Raw genomic sequence first — 23764 nt, 5'->3', positions numbered from 1 at the left:
CACTCTTTGGAAAATAATGAACACATCTTAGTTGGTTTCATAAGTAAGCTAGCCATACAGAGTCCATAATATCTGACACTTACAGCACAGGAAAGTGGTGATACCTGAGCTAAAAGAATAAAAATGTACTGGTCCAAAATGAGAAATTAACAGGACAGCTCCCACCATATTCTTGTGTGACTGAGGTACCTCGCTGTGCAGGTTGGGAAGACGCCCTTCATGGGTTCCATCAGAACAGAAGAAATCACATTCCACAATCCAAATTTATAGATGAAAGGACAGGACAAGACCACAGCTTATCACGTGTTCTAACCTACCAGGAATTTAAAGTGTGATAAAGGACAACTCTATTTTGTGAGAATCCTTCTCTTACCCACTGTCTCATATCAGAGAGGCCAACAGACTATTAAACGCCCACTGTATATTCTACCTGGGAGCTGAGAACTTCACCTGCATTTCACCTCAGCATTCATCAAGGGAAGTAAAGCAAACAAGGACTCAAAGAGCCTGGATAAGGTTAGCATGTGTCTTAATCACTGCTCTGCTGCTAGGAAGAGATACAAAGACCAAGGCAACTCTTACAAAGGAAAGCATTTAACTGGGGACTTATTTAACCTCAGAGGGTTAGTCCATTACTGTCAGTGTGAAGAATGACCACATGCAGGCAAGTGCTGGAGGGGCAGCTGAGAACTACATCCTGATTCATAGGCAGAGAAAAAGCGTCACAATGGGCCTGATGTCAGTTTTTGAAACCTTCAAGCCCATGCCAGTGATGCACTTCCTTCAACAGGACCACACCTACTTCACTAAGGCCACAATTCCTAATTCTTCTCAAAGGATACTACTCCCAGGTGACTAAGCATACAAATATATGAGCCTATGGGGGTCATTCTTATTCAAACCACCACAAGAGAGCCAGAGATAACTGGGTCATGACAAAAGCAAAAACCCATCTACATAACTGAAGTAAGAATCAAAGTGGAAAATCTTACAAATCAAAATCACTACCAGGTGTAGGAAAGGGTGCTAGGCAAATTGACACCTTCTCAAAATCATCCAAAATGTTTCATCTCCTCCTTTCCAAAACTGAACAGCACGTAAACAGAAAAATAAAAAGAATATTAAGAGAATATTAAGACACATTTTGCTTACTTTCTGCTCCACACTGTATTACTAATTGATATACTTTCTGTCCTGTACTAAATATGATTGGATAAACTGTGTGTAGTATTTTTCCATATTCATCCTAAATGCTAACACACAGGCTGGCATTGCCTGATTTAATTACTAATTATTTAGGAACCCTGCAAGTAAAAAGATGCCGAGGAGAGGGTGGCCCCGAAGGGATAGCTTGTGAAAATGCTGACAGATCATGAAACAAAACATAATGAGAGAAGCAAATAGGTGTTCAGCAAGGGAAGATAGAACCCTATGACTGGGATAATGGGATTTCCAATCCCACATACGCTGCAGCAGGACATGCATGGAGGATTGCAGAACATATGTTAGGCAAACAGTGGTCCACCCTAGGAGGTGGATAAGAGCCAAGACTTAGAGAACTTCATCTGAGTGAAAGCTGATAGAAGGTAGTGATAAAAGGTAGAAAGACAGGGTTTGAATGAAAAGAGAAGCCATCACCAGAGAAAGTAGAACCCAAGCTAGACAGGATCAGAGTCCTGGACGATGTGTCCAAGATGGTTGGAAGAGAGACTAAAGTCACCACGCCCTCTCACGCATGCTTCCTTCCTCTTCCACACCAGCATCTGTCTACTGCCAGAAACTTTTATCATCACACTTCCCTTGGTTTTTTCCAAATCTCTCCTTTCCCACAGCTTTGTCGTCTGTTACCTATTTGTAGTGTTCCACTAAGGGGACCAAAAGAAACTAAACCCAGCAGATGAATGTGTTTCATTTTGCAGAATTTGAAAATCTAACATTTGTACACCATACTATTGATACCTACCTTAGGGATCCAATGGACAATTACCTTGAGCTCTGAAAAGCCTGATTCTATACTTACAGATTTACTGGGAGTAACGGCTATTATGGGAATATCTGTACACATCAAGACTGACAATACCCATGCACACGTTTTCAGTAAGGTGAATCAATTCTCTGCACATTATAATACAAAGCACATTACAGGTATACCACGCAATCCTACAGAACAAGCAGACAGATCTAATGGTATTCCCTTCTGGTCCTGCACTCATAGAGCCCCACACCACCCCCCATACCCAACAGTTCTGCCTGTCTCCCCAGAGGCCTTCTCTAATCAAGGACACAGGTGAGACTCCTGCTCCAATACCCCCTACTGCTGAGACCCTATGACCCCAGCAGGTGTGGGCTCTACTCCACCCTGTCTGCACCTTTAGGTCCACCTGACTCCCTTCTGGCCTGCACCTCCATTTGCACTCTCAGATCAACTCTATTCCAGGACACACAACTCCAACTACCTCCTGGGATGTCCACTCTAACAAGGGACACCAAGGCCAGCAAACATTAGAGACAATGAGATGGAGAAAGGCAAGCAAAAAAAACTATCAATAGAAGCCAATGCAATATGACACAATCAGAACCAAGCTCTCCTACTACCTTGGATATCCTAACACACCTGAAGAGCAAGATTGTGACCTTAAACCCCCATCTCATGAAGATGATAGAGGCCTTTAAAGAGGATATAAATAACTATCTTTAAAAAAAATAGAGGAAAATACAGCTAAACAGGTAGAAAGCCTTAAAGAGAAAATAAATTCCTTAAAGAAATACAGGAAAATACAATCATACAGGTAAAGGAAATGAACAAAATGGTCCAAGACCTAAAAAGGGAAATAGAAGCAATAAAGAAAACACAAATGGAGGAAACCATGGAGATGGAAAAACTTAGGAAAGAAAACAGGAACTACAGATGCAAGCATTGCCAACAGAATACAAGAGATGAGAGAGAGAATCTCAGACATTAAAGGTATCATAGAAGAAATTGATATATCAGCCAAAGTAAATGTCAAATGTAAAAGATTCCTAACTCAAAACATCCAGGAAATGTGGGACATAATGAAAAACCCAAACCAAAGAATAATAGGAATAGAAGAGGATGAAGATTTCCAGTTCAAAAGGCTAGAAAACATCTTCAACCAAACCATGGAAGACAACTTCCCTCACCTAAAGAAAGAGATGGCCAGGGCTGGAGAGATGGCTCAGTGGTTAAGAGCACTTGACTGCTCTTCTAGAGGTCCTGAGTTCAAATCCCAGCAACCACATGGTGGCTCACAACCATCTGTAATGAGATCTGATGCCCTCTTCTGGTGTGTCTGAAGGCAGCTACAGTGTACTCACATACATAAAATAAATAAATCTTTAAAAAAAAGAAAGAAACAAAAAAGAAAGAAAGAAAGAAAGAAAGAAAGAAAGAAAGAAAGAAAGAAAGAAAGAAAGAGAGAGATGGCCATAAACATATAAGAAGCTACAGAACACCAAATAGATTAGACCAGAAAAGAAAATCCTCCTGCCACATAATAATCAAAACACTAAATGTACAGAACAAAGAAAGAATATTAAAATCTACAAGGGAAAAAAGGCCAAGTAACATATGAAGGCATCAGAACTACACCTGACTTCTCAACAAAGACTCTAAGAGCCAGAAGATCCTGGATAGGTTCGAAGAACATAAGAAAGCAGAGATGCCAACCCAGACTACTATACTCAGCAAAACTCCCAATCACTGTGGATGGAGAAGCCAAGATATTCCACGGCAAAACCAAATTTCAGTAATATCTTTCTACTAATCCACCCCTACAGAGGATACTAAAAGGAAAACTCCAACACGAGAAATTAATCATCTCACAGCAAACCCAAAAGAAATACATATGAACATGCACATGCACATGCGTGCACACACACACACACACACACACACACACACACTTTACTACAGTACCACCTCCAGCAACAAAATAACAGGAACTAACAATCATTGGTCATTAATATCTCTTAACTCAATTTCCCAATAAAAAGACACAGGCTAATAGACTGGATATGTAAACAAGACCCATCATTCTGCTGCATACAAGAAATATACCTCAGAAACAAAAATAGACAGAGTAAAGAGATGAAAAAGGATTTTCCAAGCAAACAGATCCAAGAAACAAGCTGGAGTAGCCACTCTAATATCCAATGAAATAGAGTTTCAATCAACAGTAATCAAAAGAGATGGGAAGGACACTTCATACTTATCAAAGAAAAAATACACCAGGATGAAGTCTCAATTCTGAACATGTATGCCCCAAATGCAAGGGCACCCACATCCATAAAAGAAACTTTATTAAAGCTAAAAACACACATTAAAACCCACACAATAATAGTGGGAGACTTCAACACCCCACTCTTACCAACAAACAAGTCATTGAAACAGAAACTAAACAGAGACACAATGAAACTAACAGATGGTATAAACCAAGTAGATTTAACAGATATCTACAGAACATTTCACACATAAACAAAAGAATATACCTTCTCAGCAACCATGGAGTCTTCTCCAAAACTGATGATATAATTGTATATAAAACAAGCTTCAACAGATAAAAGGAGATTTTGTTTATGAACATCAATGCAAAAATACTCAATAAAATTTTCACAAACTGAGTCAAAGAACACGTCAAAAACATCATTTACCACAATCAAGTAGGCTTCATCCCAGGGATGCAGGGATGGTTCAATATATGAAAATCCATCAAGATCATCCATTATATAAGCAAAGCTCCAAGAAAAAAAAATTACATGATCATCTCATTAGGTGCTGAAAAAGCCTTCCACAAAATCCAACACACCTTCATATTAAAATTATTGGAGAGATCAGGAATTCAAGACACATACATAAACATAAAAGCAATATACACAAACCAACAGCCAACATCAAATTAAATGAAGAAAAACTTGAAGTGATACCACTAAAATCAGAGACAAGGCTGACCACTCTCTCCCTATCTATTCAATATATAGTATTTGAAGTTCTAGCTAGAGCAGTAAGTCAACAAAAGGAGATCAAACGGATAAAATAGGAAAGGAAGACGTCAAGGTATTGCAATTCACAGATGATATGATAGCATACATAAGTAACCCCCAAAATTCTACCAGAGAACTTCTAAAGCTGATAAACAACTCCAGCAAAGTGGCAGGATATAAAATTAACTCAACCAAATCAGTAGTCCTCCTTTTATCATAAATTATAAACAGGATAAGAATAAAATTAGGGAAACAGTACTCTTCATAATACCGCCCTTGAAAGACATATATAATATAAAATGTCTTAGTGTAACTCTAAGAAAAAATTTACATGACAAGAATTTCAAATCCCTGAAGAAAAAATTTTAAGAAGGCCTCAGAAGATGTAAAGATCTCCCATACTCATGGATCAATAGGATTAACACAGTGAAAATGGACATCTTACTAGAAAGCATTCTACAGGGTCAGTGCAATTTTCATCAAAATTTCAACACAATTTTTTTACAGACCTTGAAGGAGCAATTCACAACTTCATATTGAAAAACAAAAACCCCAGTCAAATCAATCCTGAACAATAAAAGAACTTCTGGAGGAGTTACCATTCCTGACCTCAAGCTGTACTACAGAGCTACAGTGATTTTAAAAACTGCATGGTATTGGTACAGAAACTGCCAGATCAATCAGTAGAATAGAACGGAAGTCCCTGAAATTAACTCACACACCATGGACACTTGATTTTGACAAAGAAGCCAAAACAGTACAATGGGAAAAAGAAAGCATCTTCAACAAATGGCTCTGGCATAACTGGCTGTCTGCATGCAGCAGAATGTAAACAATCCATATTTATGACCATGCACAAAGCTCAAGTCCAAGTGGATCAAGAACTTCAACATAAAACTGGATAGACTGCACTTAATAGAAGAAAATGTAAGAAATAGCCTTGAACACAATGGCACGGGAGAAAATTTCCTTAACAGAACAGCAATGGCTTAGGCTCTAAGATCAACAATTAATAAATGGGACCTCGTGAAACTGTAAAGCTTCTGTAAGGCAAAGGACACTGTTAATAGGACAAAACTGCAGCCTACAGATTGGGAAAAGATCTTCACCAACCCTACATCCAACAGAGGACTATTATCCAAAATGTATAAAGAACTTAAGAAGTCAGACTCCAACAGACCAAATTACCCAGTTACAAAATGGGGCACAGAGCTAAACAGAAGATTCTCAGCAGAGGAATCTCAAAACACTAAGGAAATGTTCGACATCCTTAGTCATCAGGGGAATGCAAATTAAAACGACCCTGAGATCCCACCTTACACCAATCAGAATGGCTGAGATCAAAAGCTTAAGCAACAGCTCATGCTGGCAAGGATGTTACGAAAGGGGAGCATGTCTTCATTGTTGCTGGGATTGCAAACTAGTACAGCCACCCTGGAAATCAATCTGGTGGTTTCTCGGAAAATCAGAAGTAGTTCTACCTGAAGACCCAGCTATACCACTCCTAGGCATATATATAAAAGATGCTCCAACATATCATAAGGACATGTGTTCCACTATGTTTCTAGCAGCTTTATTCATAATAGCCAAAAACTGAAAACAACCCAGATGTCCCTCAACTACAGAATGTATAAATGTGGTTCATTTATACAACGGAATAGTATTCAGCAATTAAAAACAAGGACACCGTGAATTTTTCAGGCAAATGGGTAGAACTAGAAAATATCCCGAGTGACTCAAAAGGACATGCATGGAATGTACTCATTGATGAGTGAATATTAACCGAAAGGTACAGAATACCCATTACCTACACCCACAGACCTAAAGAAGTTAAAAAAGAAGAAGGACGGGCACAAGCAAGGATGCTTGAATCCCACTTAGAAGGAAGAACAAAATAGTCACAGGAGGCAGAGGGAAGAAGGGACCTAGAAGGGACTTGGGTGGAAGAGGGGAGGAGGAGAGAACAGGGGCAGGGGCAGGATCAGGTGTGTGGAGAGACAAGAGAGAGTCCCAGAAAGCCACCAGAATGGATGGAAATATGCAGCTACAGGAAGTGGGGGAGTAGGAGGATCTCTAGGAGGTCCCAAAGACCTGGGATGGGGAAGACTCCTAGGAGTTAATGCAGATGAATTAGTCAAAATGTCCAATAATGGGAATATAGAACTTAAAAAGACCACTTTCAGTAGCCAGACAGGACCCCCAGTAGAGGGATGAGGAGACCAACCCACCCACAAAACTTTCCATCCAAAATTGGTCCTGTCTAAAAGAAATGCAGGGACAAAGATGGGGCAGAAGCTGAAGGAATGGCCAACCAGTGACCAGTCCAACTTGAGACCTATCTCGTGTGCAAGCACCAATCCCTAGCACTATTAGAGATGCTATGTTGTACTTGCAGACAGGAGCTTAGCATAGCTGTCCTCTGAGAGGCTCTACCCAGCAGCTGACTATGACAGATGCAGATACTCACAGTCAAACATTGGACAGAGGTTGGGAACCCCTATGGAAGAGTTAGGGGAAGGAACAAAGGCCTTAAAGGGTTAAAGGAAATGACACCCCCGTAGGAAGACCAACAGTGTCAACTAACCTTGACTTCTGGGAGCTCCCAGAGACTGAGCTACCAACCAAAGAGCATACATATATCGGGCTTCAGGGGAAGAAAATGTGCATGGATGGACAGGGGAGGGGTTACAAGGATACCTAGAGGTGGGTGGCACCCTCTCAAAGGCAAAGGGGAAAGGGACTGGGGAGGAAACCTATGAGGGGGGACCAGGAGAAGGGGCACCATTTGAGATGTAAATAAATAAATTTTAAAAATGAAAAAATAAAATAAAAATTTTTTAAAAAGAAAGATCTAATTACACCTTAAAGGAAATGCTTATGAAACAAAAATGAAGAAAAAGACTTCAGGGATAGACTGAATAGTGTTGTTAACTTTTAATTTTCTGAATGTTATTGAGAAAGGAATAACAGCATCTGAGACAGTGGGTTACAGAAAAGGCTGTGGAATTAAACCGGCCTATATGCTCTAAGGATGTGCTAACATCAGAATGGAAGTCGGCAAATGCTTTTTGTTGGGGACGCAGATTTCCTTATATTTCCACTGGAAACAAAAAGCTAAGCATCAAAACTAATAAAGCTCAGAGTTGGACAGGAGAAGTTTTCTGAAAACCTTGGCCACTGACCCAGAAAGAGCAGAGAGCCTGACCAGCCACTGCCTTCCCCTGCCAGCCAAAGTCTGGACAAGAAACATTCAGCACCTAAGCTCAGGCCTATGAGCCGGAGCTTAAGACAGACCATGGGGAATACCACATCTGGCATGCCCAGGTCAGAGCTGCAAGCAAAAGTTTCACAGAGCTGGGGGCAGATATTAAGAGACTTTAATGAGGAACTCCAGAAAACAAGGCGTTGGAGATAAGATAGTCCAGGAATACTCAAGTTACTGGAAAGAGAAGCATCATTCTTAGGTTTTTATCTCAGTTGTGGAGATATACTCCTGGGAGATCAACAGAAAGACTGCATCTGACACTGAGAAACATGATAAGAGATTAAAAAGAATGGAGAAGCAACTCACAGCAGTAGCATGGCTGCAGGGGATGCCCCAGACTGCTTCAAAACTGAATAATTAGTGCTAAAACAAATGAGAGAGGATGCAGTGTGATTTATTTTGTGTGCCAAGCCCTTTAAGGATCCCCAGTTTTTAGTCAACTGGCCCTTTAAAAGAACTGCTTGACCCTATGACCTTCAGTGCTGGTTATGTCTTGCACTTGGGAGGAAAAAGGCAGCAGAGATTGAGAGAGGGAAGTGAGGTCAGAGGGTAGGGTTAGGGAAGACAGAGCAGGAAGAAAGAAGATTGAGTAAAGAGAGAAGAGAAGGTGGTTGGTGCAGAAGACTGAGCAGAGTGAAAACAGGAGAGCATTGAGCCAGGTGAAGCTGAACTAAGCTGAGCCAGAGAAGACATTGTTAGGAGACAGCTGAAAGGGAACTGGGCTAGAAGTGAACTGAGTAAGAAGAGAAGACAGCCGGTGACAGCTGAGCCGGGAGAAGCTGAGCTGAACAGATAGGCTAGACCCGTTATAGTTTGGAGCTGATGGTATTGGGGAAACTGGGAGGACTGTTTCAGCACACTGCTAGGGAACTGTGAGAGGAACGGGTGGGAGAAATGTCTGAAGAGCCTGGGCTGGACATTGGGAGGAGCGCTAGCAGGGAGTTAAGAGAACTGGTTACTGTTTGGAAGAAAAAAAGAAACATTTAAAGAGAAAGAAAAAAATACATTTTACACCTATTTTCTGGCTGTGTCAGCTTTTAAGCATTTAAACTTTAGACTCCTAACTGAATTCTATTTGTATTCTATCTACATATAAGGTAAAAAGAAAGCCTGTCAGGAGACACATTATGCTCCAACATACAACAAGGACACATGTTCCACTATGCTCATAGCAGCCTTGTTTATAATAGCCAGAAGCCGAATGCCAGCAGCAAACCACTGAACTGAGAATGGGACCCCCGTTGAAGGAATCAGAGAAAGGATTGGAAGAGCTTGAAGGGGCTCGAGACCCCATATGAACAACAATGCCAAGCAACCAGAGCTTCCAGGGACTAAGCCACTACCCAAAGACTATACATGGACTGACCCTGGGCTCCAACCTCATAGGTATCAATGAACAGCCTAGTAAGAGCACCAGTGGAAGGGGAAGCCCTTGGTCCTACTAAGACTGAACCCCCAGTGAATGTGATTGTTGGGGGGAGGATGGGGAGGGGAACACCATAGAGAAGGGGAGGGGGGTTAGGGGGATGTTGGCCCAGAAACCGGGAAAGGGAATAACATTCGAAATGTAAATAAGAAATACTCAAGTTAATAAAAAAAATAATAGCCAGAAGCTGGAAAGAACCCAGATGTTCTTCAACAGAGGAATAGATACAGAAAATGTGATACATTTACACAACGGAGTACTACACAGCTATGAAAAACAATGACTTTATGAAATTCTTAGGCAAATGGATGGAACTAGAAAATATCCTGAGTGAGGTAATCCAATCACAAAAGAACACAGATGGTATGCACTCACTGATAAGTGGATATTAACCCACATGGTATCCACTCACTGATAAGCAGATATTAGCCCCAAAGCTTGGAATACCCAAGATACAATCCACAGACCACATGGAGCTCAAAAAGTAGGAAGACCAAAGTGCAGATACTTCAGACCTTCTTAGAATGGGTAACAAAAATACTCACAGAAGGAAATATGGAGACAAAATTTGGAGCAGAGACTGAAGGAAAGGTCATCCTGAGACTGCCCCACCTGGAGGATCCATCCAATATACAGACAGCAAACCCAGACAATATTGCAGATGCCAAGAAGTTCGTGCTGACAGGAAACTAAAATAGCTGTTTGCTGAGAGGCTGTCAGAGCCTTACAAATACAGAGGCCAACCATTGAACTCAGAATGGAGTCCCCAATGGAAGAGTTAGAGAAAGGACTGAAATAGCTGAAGGTGTTTGCAACCCCATAAGAACAACAACACTATCAACCAACCAAACCCTCCAGAGCTCCCAGGTACTAAACCACCATCCCAAGAGTACACAGAGATGAACCCATAGCTCCATCCACATATGTAGCAGAGAATGGTGCTGTTGGACATCAAGAGGAGAGGCCCTTGGTCCTGTCAAGGCTTAATGACCCATTGTAAGGATATGTCAGAGCAGGGAAGTGGGAGGGAGTGGGAGGGTGGGTGGGTGAGGGAGCACACTCATAGAAGCTGGGGATGGGGGTGGGATTGAAGGTTTCTGGAGGGGAAACTAAGAAGGGGATAACATTTAAAATGTAAATAAAAATATCCAATAAAAGAAAAATAAAATTTTTAAAAAGGGTACAGGTTACAGAGAAGTCTAATGCTGATAAGCCCAATATTTAAAACTTTATTTTATTTTATGTGTACCATATGACTGCAGAGGCCAGAAGAGGGGTTTCAGTTGGTTGTAAGCACCATATGAGAGCAGGGTACTGAACCTAGATCCTCTACAAGAACAGCTAGTGCTCTGAACTGCTTCGCCATTCTCCAGCTCCCTGATATGTGCAACTTTTAAAAAAAAAATTTGCTTTAAAAAGGTAAGACTTAAAATCCCTTGGGGAGAGAGCTGAACACCCAGAAGATTGGACCATCCTGAGACCGCAGGACAGACTGCCACTTCTGCCCACCTTTGCCCACATCCCTGGCCCAAGAGGAAATTGCATAGTGCCTCTGAACACTGGAATATAGGAACAGTCAGCAGGAGGAACCTGCAGTTCTGATCTGCACCCAGAACTGAACTGAACCGGTCAAACAGCTCCCTACACCCAAATCCCATGGGGGAGAGAACTAGACCCTCAGAAGTACGGACTCTCCTGAGAAATCAGAGGAGACTACCCTCTGCCCACATTCCTGACCCAAGAGGGAATCACCTAGTGCCAGCTGTGGACCCTGGGCGCAGGGACCTAGGAGCAGTCAGGGAGAGGACCCTTCTGATTCCTGCCTGCACTGAATGCTGAAAGACAGTCCACCAGGAGTGTCTACACACCTGAGAGCAGAGCACTCTGTTCCCAGAAACAACTGAAAGAAAACAGTAAGACAGGTCTAGAGGAATGCTGACACAGAGGCCTACAGGAGGGTCAAGCCACTGTCAGAAACAGCAAGACAAGCTAACACCAGAAACAACCTGATGGCGAGAGGCAAGCCCAGGAACCAAGACTACTTAGCATCATCAGAGTCCAGTACTCTCACCAAAGAAAATACGGGATATCGAAACACACCAGAAAAGCAAGATTTAGATTTAAAGTCACATTTTATGATGATGAGGGAGAAGATTACAAAGGACATAAATAACTCCCTTAAAGAAATACAGGACAGGGGCTGGGGATTTAGCTCAGTGGTAGAGCGCTTGCCTAGCAAGCGCAAGGCCCTGGGTTCGGTCCCCAGCTTGGAAAAAAAGAAAAAAAGAAAAAAGAAATACAGGACAACACAAGGAAACAAGTAGAACCCCTTAAAGAGAAAACACAAAAATTCCTTAAAGAATTACAGGAAAATACAACCAAACAGGGTAAAGGAATTGAACAAAACCATCCAGGATTTAAAAATGGAAATAGAAATAATAAAAAAAAATAAAAGCACAGCACCCTGGAGATAGAAAAGCTAAGGAAGAGATTAGGAGTCATAGATGCAAGCATCACCAACAGAATACAAGAGATAGAAGAGAGAATCTCAGGGGCAGAAGATACCATATAAAATATCAACAGCCATCAAAGATAATGTAAAATGCAAAAGGCTCCTGGTCCAAAACATAAAGGAAATCCAGGACACATGAAAAGATCAAACCTAAGGATAATAGGTATAGAAGAGAATGAAGACTCCCAACTTAAAGGGCCAGTAAATACCTTCAACAAAATTAAATACAAAAATTTCCCTAACCTAAAGAAAGATGCTCATACAAGAAGCCTACAGAACTTCAAATAGATTGGACCAGGAAAGAAATTCCTCCTGTCACATAATAGTCAAAACACCAAATGCACAAAACAAAGAAAGAATATTAAAAGCAGTAAGGGAAAAAGGTCAAGTAACATATAAAGGTAGACCTATCAGAATTACACCTGATTTCTCACCAGAGATTATGAAAGCCAGAAGATCCTGGGCAGATGTTATACAGACCATAAGACAACACAGACACCAGCCCAGGCTACTATAACCAGCAAAACTCTCAACATAGATGGAGAAACCAAGATATTCCATGACAAAACCTAATTTACACAATATCTTTCCACAAATCCAGCCCTAAAAAGGATAATAGACAGAAAGGCCCAACACAAGGAGGGAAACTACACCCTAGAAAAAGCAAGAAAGTAATCTCCTTGCAACGAAACCAAAAGAAGAGAGACACACAAACATAATTCCACCTCTAAATACAAAAATAACAGAGAGCAACAATTACTATTCTTTAATATCTCTCAACATCAATGAACTCAATTCCCCAATAAAAAGACATAGACTAACAGACTGGATATGTAAAGAGGACCCAGCATTTGGCTGCATACAGGAAACACACCTCAGAGACAAAGACAGACACTACCTCAGAGTGAAAGGCTGGAAAACAACTTTCCAAGCAAATGGTCTGAAGAAACAAGCTGGAGTAGCCATTCTAATATTGAATAAACTCGACTTTCATCCAAAAATCATCAAAAAAAGATGAGGAAGGACACTTCATATTCATCAAAGGAAAAATCCACCAAGATGAAATCTCAATATTAAATATCTATACTTCAAATGCAAGAACACCTACATTCATAAAAGAAACCTTACTAAAGCTCAAAGCACATATTTCAGCTCACACAATAATAGTAGGAGATTTCAACTCCCCACTCTCATCAATGGACAGATCATGGAAACAGAAGTTAATCAGAGACATAGAGAAACTAACAGAAGTTATGAACAAATGGATTTAACAGATATTTATAGAACATTTCATCCTAAAACAAAGGGATATACCTTCTTCTCAGCACCTCATGGTACCTTCTCCAAAATTGACCATTTAATCAGTCACAAAACAGGCCTCAACAGATACAAGAGGATAGAAATAATCCCATGGATCCTATTAGATCACCAGGGACTAAGGCTGGTCTTCAATAACAAAAATAATGACAGAACACCCACATATACATGGAAGTTGAGCAATGCTCTACTCAATGACAACTTCATAAAGGAAGAATTAAAGAAAGAAATTAAAGACTGCTTAGAATTTAATGAAAATGAAGGCACAACGAACCAAATTTATGGGACACAATGAACGCAGTGCTAAGAGGGAAACTCATAGCTCTGAGTGCCTACATAAAGAAACAGGAGAGAGCATACATCAGCAGCTTGACAGCACACCTAAAAGCTCTAGAACAAAAAGAAGCAAATACACCCAGGAGGAGTAAAAGGCAGGAAATAATCAAAGTCAGCGCTGAAATCAACCAAGAGAAACAAAAAGAACTACACAAATAATCAACTAAACCAGGGGTTGGTTCTTTGAGAAAATCAACAAGATAGATAAACCCTTAGCCAGGCTAACTGGAGGATACAGAGAGTATATCCAAATTAACAAAATCAGAAATGAAAAGGGAGACATAACAACAGAATCTGAGGAAATTCAAAAAATCATCAGATACTACTACAAAAGCCTATATTCAACAAAACTGGAAAGTCTGGAAAACTGGACAATTTTCTAGACAAATGCCAGGTAACAAAGTTATATCAGTAACAGATAAACCACCTAAACAACCCCATAACTTCTAAAGAAAATAAAGGCAGTTATTTAAAATCTCCCAACCAAAAAGAGCCCAGGACCAGATGGGTTTAGTGCAGAATTCTATCACAACTTCATAGAAGACCGCATACCAATACTGTCCAAAATATTACACAAAATAGAAACAGACAGAGCACTACCAAATTCCTTCTATGAAGCCACAATTACTCTTATACCTAAACCATGCAAAGGCCCAACAAAGAAAGAGAACTTCAGACCAATTTCCCTTATGAATATCACCACAAAAATACTCAATAAAATTCTTGCATACCAAATCCAAGAACACATCAAAATGATCATCCATCATGATCAAGTAGGCTTCATCCCAGGTATTCAGGGATGGTTCAATATACAAAATCCCTCAATGTAATCCACTATATAAACAAACTCAAAGATAAAAACCACATGATCATTTCATTATGTGCTGAGAAAGCATTTGAAAAAACTCAATACCCTTTCATGATAAAAGTCCTGGAAAGATTAGGAATTGAAGGCACATACCTAAACATAGTAAAAGCAATATAGAGCGAACTAGTAGCTAACATCAAACTAAACAGACAGAAACTTGAAGCAATCCCACTAAAATCAGGGACTAGACAAGGCTGCCCACTCTCTCCCTACTTACTCAATATAGTACTTGAAGTCCTAGCCAGAGCAATCAAAGAAAGGAGGTCAAAGGGATACAAATTGGAAAGGAAGATGTCAAAATATCACTATTTGCAGATGATATGATAGTGTTCTTAAGTGACCCCAAAAGTTCCACCAGAGAACTACTAAGCCTGATAAACAACTTCAGCAAAGTGGCTTGGGATAAAATTAACTCAAACAAATCAGTAGCCTTCCTCTACACAAAGGATAAACAAGCCAAGAAAAAAATAGGGAAATGACACCCTTCACAATAGTCCCAAATAATATAAAATACCTCAGTGTGACTTTAACCAAGGAAGTGAAAGATCTGTATGACAAGAACTTCAAGTCTCTGAAGAAAGAAATTGAAGAAGATCTCAGAAGATGGAAAGACCTGTCATGCTCATGGATTGGCAGGATTAATATAGTTAAAATGGCCATTTTACCAAAAGCGATCTACAGATTCAATGAAATCCCCATCAAAATCCCAATTCAATTCTTCATATAGTTAGAAAGAACAATTTTCAAATTCATTCATAATAACAAAAAACCCAGGATAGCTAAAACTATCCTCAACAATAAAAGGACTTCTGGGGGAATCACCATTCCTGACCTCAAGCAGTATTACAGAGAAATAGGCATAAAAAATGTATGGTATTGGTACAGAGACAGGCAGATAGACCAGTGGAATAGAATTGAAGACCCAGAAATGAACCCACACACCTATGGTCACTTGATTTTTGACAAAGGAGCCAAAAACACCCAATGGAAGAAAGGTAGCATTTTCAACAAATGGTACTAGTTCAACTGGAGACCAGCATGTAGAAGACTGCAAATCTATCCATCCTTACTGCCCTGTACAAAGTTTAAGTCCAAGTGTATCAAGGACCTCCACATCAAACCAGATACACTCAAACTAATAGAAGAAAAAGTGGGGAAGGGTCTCGAACACATGGGCACTGGAGAAAATTTCCCAAACAAAACACCAATGACTTATGCTCTAAGATCAAGAATCGACAAGTGGGACCTCATAAAACTGCAAAGCTTCTGTAAGGCAAAGGACACTGTCATTAGGACAAAACGGCAACCAACATATTGGGAAAAGATCTTTATCAATCCTACATTCGATACAGGGCTAATATCCAAAACATACAAAGAACTCCAGAAGTTAAACTCCAGAGAGTCAAATCACCCTATTAAAAAATGGGGTGCAGAACTAAACAAAACATTCTCAGCTGAGGATTATTGAATGGCCAAAAAGCACCTAAAAAATGTTCAACATCCTTAGTCATCAGGGAAATGCAAATCAAAACCACCCTGAGATTCCACCTCACACCAGTCAGAATGGCTAAGATCAAAAACTCAGGTGACAACAGATGCTAGCAAGGATGTGGAGAAAGAGGAACACTCCTCCATTGTTGGTGGGATTGCAAACTGGTACAACCACTCTGGAAATCAGTCTGGAGTTTCCTCAGAAAATTGGACATTGAACTACCTGAGGACCCAGCTATACCTCTCTTGGGCATATACCCAAAAGATGCTCCAACATACAACAAAGACACATGCTCCACTCTGTTTATAGCAGCCTTATTTATAATAGCCAGAAGCTGGAAAGAACCCAGCTGCCCTTCAACATGGATTCAGAAAATATAGTACATCTACACAGTGGAGTACTACTCAGTGATCAAAAACAATGACTTCATGAAATTCACAGGCAAATGGAATGAACTATAAAATATCATCCTGAGTGATGTAACTCAATCACAGGAAAAACACACTTGGTATGCACTCGTTGATAAGTGAATATTAGCACAAAAGCTCAAATTACCTAAGATGCAATCCACAGACCACAGGAAGCTCAAGAAGAAGGATGACCAAAATGTGGATGCTCCCACTCCTTCTTAAAATGGTAAAAACATATCCATAGGAGGGGATATGGAAGCAAAGTTTGGAGCAGTGACTCAAGGAAAGGCCATTCAGAGCCTGCCCCACATGTGACTCATATACATGTGTGTGTGTGTGTGTGTGTGTGTGTGTGTGTGTACAGCCACCAAAACTAGGTAAGATTGAGGAAGCTAAGAAGTACATGCTGATAGGAACCAGATATAGATCTCTCCTGAGAGACACAACCGGAGCATGTCAAATACAGAGGTGAATGCTAGCAGCAAACCACTGAACTGAGAATGGGACCCCCATTGGAGGAATTAGAAAAAGGATTGAAAGAACTGAAGGGGATTGCAACCCCATAAGAACAATAATGCCAACCAACCAGAGCTTCCAGGGACTAAGCCACTACCGAAAGACTACACATGGACTGATCCAGGGCTCCAACTGCATATGTAGCGGAGGAAAGCCTTGTTGGGCACCAGTGGAAGGGAAAGTCCTTGGTTCTGCCAAGGTTGGACCCCCAGTGCAGGGGAATGTCCTAGTGGGGAATGAGGGGACACCCTTTGAGGGAGAGGGAGGGGGATAGGGGACTATGGACAGGAATCCAGGAAAGGGAATAACATTTGAAATATAAATAAAGAAATGTATCCAATAAAAAAGTTAAGACTTCCAGGTAAATAAAACCAAAAAGAAGTATTACAAGGGGTAGCACAAAAATATAGAAAGAAGTTTAGAAGATGCTACAATGTACAATTTGCCAACAAATAGGAAATGAACAAAATCCTGCATACATACAACCTATAAAGATTGACTAATGTAAATAGGATTTTTAAATGACCAGCATATAGTGAGCAAAGATTGAAACTATAATAAAAAAAGTTTCCCATCAAATATGAGATCCAACTGCTATACTGCTGAGTTCCATCAGTGCTTAAAGCAGATGAATAACAATTCCTGTCAACTCTCCCAAAAGACTGCATGGGGAGGGATGCTTCTGAAGCCATTATGGAGCTCCCACATTAGCGCTGTACATTCAGAAAAGAATCCTATGAGGATAAAAAGTATAGACCAATGTCTGAGGAATACAGATGCAGAAATCCTCTACAATTCACTAGCAGGACAACTCAGCATTACAGTTAGGGGTCAGGTGAGATTTATCTCTGGGACCCAGGAAGACACACATGGAGACAGACTGAAGATAGAGCACAAATTACCTAAACACACGAGAAAATGCAAACAAGAAATCAAGAGAACTAAAACATTTACTATAATAGGCTTAAAGAGAAACTATGTCAGGCCAGAGAACTGTCTCAGTGGTTCACAAAGGTTGTCTGAATTTAGTTAACAGGGGACTCAGGTTCAGTTCCCACCAGACACATTACAACTCACAGCTGTTCTGTAACTTCAGGTCAAGGGATCTGATGCCCTCTTCTGGTCTCCACAGGCACTGCAGGCACTTGGTGCACATATATACAAGCAGACAAACATTCCTAAAGTAAAAATAAACTTTTGTTAAAGAAAATGCTTCAACATAGTAAGAGCTACACAAGACAAGCCATAGTGAACCCCAAGAAGTTATCCTACTTGGAGCAGAATCAAGAATCAGTACCTTTCTCTCTTCCCTGCTTCCTTCCAATACAACACGTCAAAGTCCCAGCCAGACTAAGTAATCAAGAGAAAGAAAATTAGATGGAATAAAGTTAAACCATCTCTATTTGCTAATGACATAATAAAATACAGAAAACAAAGTCCTGAAAACATCATCAAAAATTGGTTATTAGTATAAATAAATTCTACGCAAATCTCAAGCTGCCAAAATCAACACCTGAAAAAGTCCCTCGTATTTCTGTGTACTGACCCTGACCATCTGAAAATAATAAGAAAAGGCATCATCTACAAGAGTTACAACCACTTAAGTACTTGGACATAAATTTAAACAAGGCTATGAAAGAAAACCAAACAATGATTGAGGAAATTAAATTAGGGAACACAAATACATGAGACATTTTCCTGGGTTCATGGATTGTGTGACTTAGTATTTTGAAATTCTTCATACAACCTAAAACAGTTGACAGATTCAATTCAATCTATATCAATATCCCAACAACATTTTTACACAAGTTTAAAAACAAATAAACAAACAAACAAAAAACACAAAAAACCTTTCCAACCTCTATGACACTACAAAAGGCCTTGGAGGATGCAAACATAATAATGAGTTAAAGGAACAAAGGTGAAGAAATCACACACCCTGGTTTCAGATGTGACCGTCAGTTGTATAACAGTTATAAAGGGAAGAACATGATACCAATGTAAATACCAATATAGTATCAATACAACAGTCTAGAAAAGCCACGGATGGGCTGGAAAAGGCGAGACCACAAAAGCCAGGGTCAGGGCTATAGCTCATTTCTCATTTTACAAATCCCATTTTCTATTGCAAGTACCTGGAGGGCCAAGAGGAAATAATGTCTGAATGTCTGAGGTTGAGAAAATAGAAAATAATCTTGCACCTGACTGATGTTACCACAAAGCAATAAAGTTCTGAAAACGTGATAGGTCATTTGCGTGGAAACAAAGAACCAACCTGAAGGGGTTGCTAAAGGCAGAAAGGTGGAGAGATCTGACTAATAAAATTAATCATGACAATTTGGGGTTATAGCTCCAAGCCAAAAGAAGCATCCATGAGTGTATAGATACAAATAAATAACTGAAGAGATAAACGGTAGGGGTGTTCTTGGCACAAGAAGTCTAATTAGAAGCAAAGGCAGAACTAGAAAGTCACAGTCAGGCAAATTCTTCAGCAGCAACAGTTACAGGCAGGACCCATCAGTGGATGCTAGGATTAGTGGACCACAGGAAAAGAGAAACAATGTGTTTCTGGCTTAGAATCTCTGCACAATATAATTAGCATCTCCTGGAGCTCAAGGAGTAACTCCACAATGAAGCAGCCTAAAGGTCACCTCCTTGACCAAGGACCAGAGTTGATACCAATGATGCTAGTCAGAAAAATACTTCAGTACCATTTTTTTTTAATCAAAAATGCCTAACCTTAATGGAATCATGAGAAAATATTAAGAAACTCAGGGTCAAGGACATTCTTCAAAGTAACTTTTGATCAGTATTCTTTGGGTCAAGGACAAATAAAACACAAAAAGCCTAAAGAGGAAATGACCTCAGAGTTTGACACTGAAGGAGACCTGATTAGCAAAATTAACCAAATATAGTGTGATGTGATTCTGAATTGATTCTTGGGCCAATCCAAGACACTGGCAACAAAATAATTCTTAAAATCTTGGCAAAATGCGAATGAATTCTCTAGTAACATTATTCTAATATGAATGTACTATATGTCTGTGTAGCCTGCTGATTGGCATAAGATCAATAAGGGCCAGAGAGACGGCTAGCATTGAAAACCCCTGGCTGTTCTTTAGGAGAGCCCAGGTTTGGTTCCCAGCGCACACATGGCTCTATAACTCCAGTTCTAGGGAATCCAATACCCTCTTCTGGTGTCCCTGGACACTGCACACACATGGGGTAGACATTCGTGAGGCAGAACACCTGTACACATAAAATAGTACCAAAAAAAAAAAAAAAAGAAATCGGACTATTTACACTATTAAAGATGAGTTCAAAGTAAAAAAAATCTGTTTTGTTAATGACAGAGGAAAACCCAACATAACACAAAATTTTTATTGATCAAATTTTCTGTTAAAACAGCCAAGTAGACCAGGTTACCGATTTTGTACTACAATTTTGGGGTGTTCATCATTTGCATTGCCAGATGGAAGGAGTAAGTCTGTGGTTGAGGCAGGAAAGATGCTGTTTTTGTCTTGATATACTAGGGTCTGAAAGGCATGTAGGGAGCACAAAGGGGTCGGTCTGTGAACGGAAGCAGGGGGCTACAGTGTGGATCGGAGATGCAGAGACATCACGTCCCCAATGGAGGAGCACACTTCAAGATAGGCTGCCTACGGTTTGCTAACTTCATTTTCCCAGGGAAAAAATAAGACTCAAGACTGGCCACAAATAACTTCTCTTCCTACCCGGCAAATGCTCTGGCCTTTTATAGTATCCACGTCTCTGCCAACTTCAAAACCCTGCACTTACCCCACTCCCATCATCTTTGAATGTGAAGACTGTACTAACCACTCTCAGAAGTTCCCAGCCCAAGGACTCTTTGCTGAGAGAGTCTAAATACAATAGAATACATTGTATGTGTATGTGTATGTGTGTGTGTGTGTGTGTATGTGTATGTGTGTGTATGAGTATGTGTGTGTATGTGTGTGCATGCGGGTGTATGTGTGTGTATAAGTATGTGTATGTGTGTGTGTATGTGTGTGTGTGTATGTGTGTGTATATGAATCTGTCATAAGTAAGTATGCCATTTCTGTACTAAACATATGCTAATGAAAGGATTTTGAAATTCAAATAATCTCTTTACAGCTCTACACTAGACTGGAGCCCCCTGCTGTGCCTGTGGTCTCCAAGAATTGCATCAAGGCAGTCTCTCTCTCTCTCTCTCTCTCTCTCTCTCTCTCTCTCTCTCTCTCTCTCAATCACACATAGTAGGAGGTGTCAGCCTTGTACCATGTCAAAAAGTAAGAAACAAGGGAGTTGTACTACCTTGTATTGTAACTCTGTAAATACATGAATTCCGTATGTGCTGTACTGGGATAGAGACGACGTAGAAAGTTTTTCTGTGCTTTTTAACTTAAGTGTCCTAGTCTAGGTACCATCCATTCCTACAAATAAAGTAATATGAACTACAAGCCAAACTCCCTATCCTTGCTCTCATCCATAGCAAAAAAACATCTCCTCTAAGAATCTCCCCTTGTGAGCTTCTGCCTGACATTCAGAGGGCCTCAGGGTATCTGACATGAACACACTAATGCCAATAGCTGTCACCTCGAGGCAGCTGCCAGGCCTTCTCCCCTGCTCTCCCCAGGAAGTTTAATGATGGTTAAATCAGAACAGCCCCTGGCTTCCGTTATGGAGGATAGTCCTGCATCCACAAAGATGCTGTCTCCTAGCTATCATGTGTGTCAATCCTGCTTGGGCTTCAAAAACCACCGTCTGCCTGGAAGAAGCCTGGTTTTGCTCTGTGCAGTTTGTGTCTTAGACATAAACAATCTGTCTACAACCAGCCAACGTCCATGATAGAAAATAGACTGAAGGCTCGGGGGTGTAGCATAGATGGCAGAGTGCTGACCTTAGGGTTTTATTGCTATGAAGATACACCATGGACAAGGAAACTCTTATGAAGGAAAACATTTAATTGGGATTGGCTTACAGTTTCAGAGATTTAGTCAATTTTTGTCTTGGCTGGCAGACATAGTGCTGGAGAAGGAACTGCGAGTTCTACATTTGTATCCGCGGGCAGCAGGAAGAGACAGTCACACTAGGCCAGACTTAAGCAGTCAGAGAGCTCAAAGCCCATGCCCTAGGGACACACCTCCACCAACAAAACCACACCTCCTAATAGTGCCACCTATGGGGGCTATTTTTATTCAAACCACCACATCTGGCATGCACAAAGCCCTGGGAATCCATCCCCAACATTTCTCTTAATTCCAGTGCTAAGGAGATTTATCCTTGGATATTCAACAAGTTCAAGGGCAGCCTGTGCTATTTGTGACCCTTTCTCAAAAAAAAAAAAAAAATGGCTAGTAACTGAGGTTATATCTCAGGTGTAGAGTAATCTCAAGGTCCTGAGTTAGGTAGGGGAGAGGAAGTCTTATAGGCAAAAGAAGGAGGAGGAGGAGGAGGAGGAGGAGGAGGAGGAGGAGGAGGAGGAGGAGGAGGAGGAGGAGGAGGAGGTAGTAAAAGTTGATGGGATTGAATGTTTTTATTCCTCTATCCTAATCTACTCCAAACACTGAGGACATAAACCCTCCTTCTCATTCTGTCCAAAGAGAAAGAGAAAAAAGGCTTTCATGTTCCTCCAAATGACACTGGAGACAGTCCCCCTGTGGAGTTCATCTGGAGCCACCCAGGCTGTCAATAGTGCTTCTAGACAACTTCCTTCTGCAAGACCAAAATGCACTGGGCCTTCTTGATGTGTGTGAACCTATAGTAGAGAAGCAAGCCACAAAGCCCGCCAGCCCTAAGTGCAGTGGGTGAAACTTCTCTCTCCATTTTGAATCATTTCAGGATGTTGTAGCTGCCTTTATATAAAACAGAACCTTATGCTAATACTCTTCCCTGTGAAAGAGGATAAAATGATGCTTCTATCAGGTCTTTTTAAAGAGAGCCTGTTAATAAAGCTAACAGCTTAGAAAAACAACTGTGTGCGCTGAGATAATTGCTCTCTGCAGCTTAGGATTTCCAAAGAGCTTTCACATCCATTATCAAATTTATTCCTCAACATGGCTAAACAGTTCCTAACGAGACAAGATGGCTGGGTGAAACCACAGGAAGACTCAGGCACTGAGTGGCCCACAGCTGGACAGTAGCTTCTCAGAACACACCAGAGCCTCATGCTCTACCGCAAGGTTACATAACCCAGTTCCCATCTCAGAGGAGGAAGTGGACTCTGTACTCACTAGATGCTGACTTAGGAGCTGAAGGGAGAGTAAATCCTCAGGCTACTAACAGGGGCTAGATTTCCTTCCTCAGAGAAGATTGATGGAAATGTCCAGACACCTATAGCATAAAGAACAGATCTCCAAACTTCCCTCAAAAAGGAAAAAGTACAAAACTGCTTACATAGAAAATGGTATGTCAATCAGCCTGTCATGGAAGACGTGGCCAGTCAAAATCTGAGAAAACACTCCAGCTTTGAAAAGGGAAAACTGCAAACAATCCAGAGGCTGCCCGCCCCCATCCCCCATGTTCCCAGTCTCAGAGTTCATTTATCATGGACAGGTGAACTTCCCAAAAGAAAACCTCCTCCCACTGAATTGATGGATTTTTATAAAAGTTTTTCTAGTG

The 23764-nt window shown here is 40.7% G+C and overlaps 1 long non-coding RNA gene across 1 annotated transcript in view; it reads right to left on the bottom strand.

Annotated features, from left to right (window-relative positions):
- Positions 1-23764, bottom strand: part of LOC134478900 (small ribosomal subunit protein eS10-like) — a 207842-nt gene that overhangs the window by 33837 nt on the left and 150241 nt on the right. The gene's annotated exons all lie outside the window — the stretch shown is intronic.

Source organism: Rattus norvegicus, chromosome 8, assembly GCF_021556685.1.
Source record: "Rattus norvegicus strain SHRSP/BbbUtx chromosome 8, alternate assembly SHRSP_T2T, whole genome shotgun sequence".
Taxonomy (NCBI): Eukaryota; Metazoa; Chordata; class Mammalia; order Rodentia; family Muridae; genus Rattus; species Rattus norvegicus.
This window is presented reverse-complemented; position numbering and strand designations above follow the sequence as displayed.